This window comes from Orcinus orca, chromosome 9, assembly GCF_937001465.1.
Source record: "Orcinus orca chromosome 9, mOrcOrc1.1, whole genome shotgun sequence".
NCBI lineage: Eukaryota > Metazoa > Chordata > Mammalia > Artiodactyla > Delphinidae > Orcinus > Orcinus orca.
In genome coordinates this window covers 11,413,018-11,419,017 of record NC_064567.1, presented here as the reverse complement: position 1 = coordinate 11,419,017, position 6,000 = coordinate 11,413,018, and the positions used below count along the sequence as shown (strand labels likewise).

General features: G+C 48.7%; 1 long non-coding RNA gene across 1 annotated transcript; it reads left to right on the top strand.

The window, feature by feature from the left end:
- The first annotated feature begins 1,852 nt into the window (after positions 1–1,852).
- Positions 1,853–4,540, top strand: LOC117202320 (uncharacterized). Its single transcript, XR_004484599.2, has 2 exons — positions 1,853–3,598; positions 4,137–4,540. It is a non-coding gene; the product is annotated as an uncharacterized LOC117202320 (long non-coding RNA).
- Positions 4,541–6,000: the final 1,460 nt, after the last annotated feature.

The window sequence follows — 6,000 nt, the reverse complement described above, 5'->3', positions numbered from 1 at the left end:
GTAGGATGCTTAGCCAGTGTTGAGGAATTGTTTGGTGCTGTGGCGAAAAACATAGGAATTGGGAACAGGACCGTAGTTGGAATCAGAATCGTTAATGAGGATTTTGTTTGGCTGAGTGGGGCGTGCGGGCTGGGGAAACTGAGAAACGGGATTGGCGGTGGCGACGGAGAGGCAGAGAACCAGAGAGGCCTTGGAAGAAGGTGGCTCGAGAGAGAACAAGAGAGTTGGCGGACATGCGGCAGGTGCCTTCTGTTACTGACCCTTTCGAGTCAGGTGTCGCTCGAGCCCATAGAATGAGACCAAGTTTGGTTCAGAAACAAAGGAAAGCTTTATTATCTGGTCAAAAAATGGAGAGATGCAAGCTCTGCTTCAGAGCACAGTGTTCCCCACCTAGGCCGTGGGTGGGGCTGCTTTATAGGGATCTCCTCAGCGGGGAGGAGAGGGGACGGGACAGACTTCCCCCCCTTCCACCTCAGCAGTGATGCTCACGGCTCCAGAGATCAGCTCCAGGCGCAGCCTCTCTGCACACGTCCCCGGCCGCCATCTTGGATGACACCGTCACGTGCAGCCTCTCTACACACGGCCCCCGGTCGCCATCTTGGATGACACCGTCACGTGCGGCCTCTCTACACACGGCCCCCGGTCGCCATCTTGAATGACACCGTCACGTGCGGCCTCTCTACACACGGCCCCCGGTCGCCATCTTGGATGACACCGTCACGTGCAGCCTCTCTGCACACGGCCCCCGGCCGCCATCTTGGATGGCCCCGTCACGTGCAGCCTCTCTGCACACGGCCCCGGGCGCCATCTTGGATGACAGCGTCACGTGCAGCCTCTCTGCACACGGGCCCCGGTCGCCATCTTGGATGCAGTGTAGTTCTCCTCACTTCTGCACACGCCCGCCTGAGGCGAGGTGCCGGCAGCAGTCATTCCGCAGGGCCGGGTGCGAGGCCTCAGCACGTAGTCCCCTGTGAGCAAGTGAAACCCGACTAAGCACAAAGGAAAAAGAAAAAGGTGAGGCTTCATTTTATTACCCAGAGTTTATTTTTATTGCCAGGAAATAGTAAATGAGCTTAACCTGGTGACACTTCTGGGGCAGAACATTGGTTAAAAACGGCCCAGATACTTCAAGGGGACATTTGTGAAGCTGTGCAGTGAGGTGTGATGGGGGATGTAGCCGCCGCCTCTGCCTCCCCAGAGAGGCTCTGTCCAAACGAAGTCATGGTGTGGGGCTCTGGAGTCAGACCTCGGTTTTCTCGGGAGGAGCGGGTGCCGGTGCCGAGGACGCTTACCCGTGAGCAGGCCAGTCTTTTGTTTGCCGTGTTGCTGGGCGCCTGGTAGGAGAATGAAGCGAGTGGAAATTCCAAGCACACGATGATATGTTCTCTGTCTAATGTGTCCTTTCCTGCTGCTGCTCTGCGGCGGAGGTTTTGCTTCTGTCTCCCAGCAGCCCAGCTGGATTGAAAATGAAGGTCACTCTTTGCCGCCCCTTTGCCCTCCAGCTCGCTCCGTCGGGCCGGGTCTTCAGCATCCTCCCCGTGGGCCGGGTCTTCTGCCCCGAGCGGGGATTTGTCCCGAGAGGCACCAAAGCTTACTTTGTCCTTTACTTGTCTTTTTTTAAAAAAATTTGTTTGTTTTTATTTTTGGCTGCGTTGGGTCTTTCTTGCTGCGCGCGGGCTTTCTCTAGTTGCGGCGAGCTGGGTCTCCTCTTCGTTGCGGTGCGTGGGCTTCGTGGTGTGTGGGCTTCTCATTGCGGTGGCTTCTCTTGTTGCGGAGCACAGGCTCTAGGCACGCGGGCTTCAGTAGTTGCGGCTCGCGGGCTCTAGAGCGCAGGCTCAGGAGGCGTGGCTTGTGGGCTCTAGAGCGCAGGTTCAGTAGTTGTGGCGCATGGGCTTAGTTGCTCCGCGGCATGTGGGATCTTCCCGGACCAGGGCTCGAACCCGTGTCCCTTGTAGTGGCAGGCAGATTCTTAACCACTGCGCCACCAGAGAAGCCCCTTTACTTGTCTTTTATTTTCTGGTGAGGGTTTGTTTTTGTTCCCTCTTCCTTTGTCACTTTTCCAGCTTGAAATACATCCCTCGCTGTCATTTTGCAATTCTCAGAACTGGAAAGAAAACCAGTAGGAAAACAGAAAAATGGCATTAACCTGTTATTATCATAATTATTGTTCCTTTTGTATCAAAGTCTGGAGGAAGCATCTAATTGTAACTGGCCTTTGGGGACAGCAGTGAACAAGCATAGTTTTTGTACAGAAATGCCCTTGGTTCTTAGGAGGTTGAGGGTTTGACACCAAGAACCATGGACACGCATATACAATGGAAGTGACCAAATGTCCTAATTTTATTGGATTAATTCTAACTTCTTTCTGCCTTTGATCCCTCATCCTTTACTATGAGACCCTAGCCAGGTCTCTTGAGCTCTCTTGGCTTCCACTGGGGCTAATAAGATCTTACCTGAAGTCAGGGGCAGGACCACATCATCTCTGAAGGCCCCTGGGTACTAAGAGCTACAATCCTATGAATACTCTTTATTCAGAAGTCCCCCAAACAAAGTCACAATCCAGCATAATTTTAGAACTCCCACTCTCCACAGAAGCATTATGAGATAAGAAAACAGTGCTAAAGAAAGGAGATAGTATATACATCAGAATACAGTTCTCTAAAATGTGCATCTCTGCGTCGGGAAGTTGTAGTGGGGGTTTCATCTGCACTCTTTCCAGGTGGCCCCGGGACAGAGCATTGATGCTCTTTTGGAGTCTTATGTGAACCAGGACTGTGCTGGGCACTTCGCGTATATTGCCATTTAACGTTTGGAAGAAACGTGTGGTGCGCTTATTTATAGATGATGAAGCTGAAATCCAGGAAGTTAACTAGCTCAAGCTAAGTGATGGTAAAGGTGACCTTCAAACCTAGTGGGCCTGACACCAGAACTCACACTCTAAATCACATTTAATGCTTGCCTGTGTAGACACCCGGACTCTTATGTCTGTGAAGAGTTTGTTAGTGATGGCTAGGTTCTGGGGACTTGAGGGTAAAAAATAAAGCAGTAAAGAATGTCACCTAACTGGATGCCTAGAAGGCAGGGAACTCCCATCGGGGTTTGGAGAGAGTGAAGGTGTGTGACCTCTCATAGCACTCGGGTCTTGCCATCAGGGAAGTTTTCTCAGGTGTTCTGGTCCTGACCTATCTGTCTAAGGTGTGTCTAAGGTTGAAGGTTGAAGGAAGGAGCATGTTCCTCTGAGGCAGGAACATTCCTCTGGGAACCGCAGGGCGTGGTGGTGACGTGAGGACATGGGCAGGCAGAGCAGCGACCGGATGGACAGCAACAGTGGGGGAGCCAGACAGCCGTGGGAGCAGAGCCCTGCACAGCTGTGTGGGGGTGTGGAGGCCCGGGGGGCCGGGTGTGGAGATCCTCAGAGCAGGCTGGGGCACACGGAGCCTAGTGCCACTGTGATGCGTCACCTGTCCTCCAGGCTGCTGGGACTTGGGGAAATGACTGTTACCATGCATGTAGATGGATCTGTTATGTTTAGAACGTCTTCCTCCAAACTGGGCTGTCTAAATGTACTCTTCTACTGCTATAGCTGCCTTTCCAAAAGGTGAGTTCCAAGTTTTCTGTTGTATTTAATATGGACAGTAAGCCCAGTGAACTTCAGAGAGGGGGCCCTTCGTGCTGACCATAACCACGAATCATTATGACTTAGTCACATGGCACTGTGGGATCAGGTACCCACTTTCTTTCTCAGAGGACATTGAGCCCTTGATCCTATGGTGATGGCAGAAGGCCCAGGGGTTCACTGTAACCCTTCTCTGATGCTCCTGTCTCCTTCCTGTCATGGGACTGGGGTATCCTGGTGCTTCACTGAGTCTTGGTCTGAAACAGAGGGAGGAAGCCCAGTTTGGCGCAGTCCCGTCTTGACGGCTGCATGGCATTGGCCCTCCTCTCCTGCGTGTAAAGCCCCAAAGCAAGGAGGCTTACCTAAGGGCTGCCTTTACGGCTGATGGTGAAAATGCAGGGCTGTTCCCTGGAGTGGCAGACCTTCGAATTGGAAAGCCCATTTCCCAGTGGTGTCCCGCTCAGTGGAGGGCTCCACCTGGGCTAAGTGGAGACCCGGGTCAAAGTGTTTTCTATTCCAGTCTCCTGTGCAGGATGCAGGAATCCAGACGTGGCTGACTGTTGCCGGGGGACTGCAGGTGGGGCTCAGAGAGCCTTCGGGTTGCCTGGCGCCGGTGAAGTTCCTCCCGCAGGAGGGCTGGCTCCAGGGGCAGTGGCCTCGCTATACCCAGGCTGCTCGTGCAGACGGCCTCCCTGAGGTTCAAGCCAAGAATAGGGAGTGACAACTGTGAGAACTCAAGCTTAGCTTTTTTTCCCAGCAATTCTTTTCAAAATTTTAATTTTAGCAGTTTTTAATTATGTGATGAATACCTGCATATATTCTCTGTACACATTTAAGCATTACAAATAAAGTGGAAATCCACTTTGACTGCCATTCCTGATTCCATCCCCGTGGCTGAATAAAATATAAGTTTATTTTACAGACTTTCAGATGTTTCCTCCATGTAGTTTTTCTCTATATATACGTGTGTCATCATACATAGTGTGGTTTTGTGTGCGTGTATTTTTGTTTAATTGGTATTAGCTGTACATACCGTATCAATGTCTCTGTACATACCGTATCAGCTTTCTTCACTCAACTATCTGTCTTAACGATTTTTCCATATCAGTATATGCAGATTTAGCTAATTCCTCTAAGTGTTGCAGAGTTTTCCATAATATAATGTATCATATTTTATTCAAGATACTCTGTCTGGACCAATGACTCTTTGTTATAAAAACATCGGAGAATACCCCCATACTGTCCTGAAATGAAATTCATAAATAATACAAGTTACTTAAAATATGATTAAAAATCAATATAATGTTCTAATTGTAATATAAGGATATAAAGAAAAAACATTTATAATAAATTAACATGTACTTTGATATATAAATGACTTGGGCACACTGCAGCAGATGACATCATCAAGTAGACAGATGCTTGTACCAATATAGACTCAAGTGAGTGCTACATTCCCAAATGCAGACAGATCTGGGTGTGATTTGTTGCTGAATTAAATACCCTGGATGACATTGCCATGGACTGCATGATTTTTCTGAGATGATGAACAACTCGTGGTAAAGATTCAAACTAAACAAAGTTCCAATGTGCCCCAGTTTATTTGGTGGTTCCATTCTTAGAAATCAACATATATTAAAACTGTGCAAAATTTGCTTTGTGTTTATATATAGTGGAGTTAAGTTCTTGGCTTAGATGTTTTTTCACCAACAGTAATGTGGCAGGACACCAAGAGTCCTTGCTGGATGGGGAAAATTCTTCCTTGCGTGAGATACATCATGGCTACCAACCAATAAATACCAGTGGTAACCCCAAAGATCATGACAATCAACACCTGCATAAATTTCCTAGGTATCTCTTGAGGGGTGGCACTGAGAACTAATGATTTAATGAGGACATTTATGCTTTATTTTTTTCTCTAGATTTTTTGCTATTATAAACAAAGTAGCAAAGAGTATCTTTATATTTGCCTTTTTACATACATGTCAGAACAGGTCTTGGGGGCAAGATAGATCCCCAAGCGATTTCAACTGAGTTGTCCTCACAGGTTGGCTGGGGTGTGAAGTATGACCTCTCTGGAGGACGGCTCTTTCTGTTCCACTTTTTTCTGCTTCCCAGTTAGCTCCCAGACCTGGATCAGAGCTGGTTCTGGTTCACTGGGAAAATTCAGAGCCATGGTCTCCCCTCCATCTCCAGGCAGGCAGCCGTGCTCTGGGTCAGCTGCTCTTACCTGTCTTTCTAATGGAGGTGGCACATTCATGATTTCCAAGAGCTCACCCCACTCTTCCCACATATCAGGTTCAGAACAGGGCAAAATAATTAGAATTGTTATTAGACTGATTTTTGGATTAATGAGGTAATCTTAATTGTGCATATTGAAAATT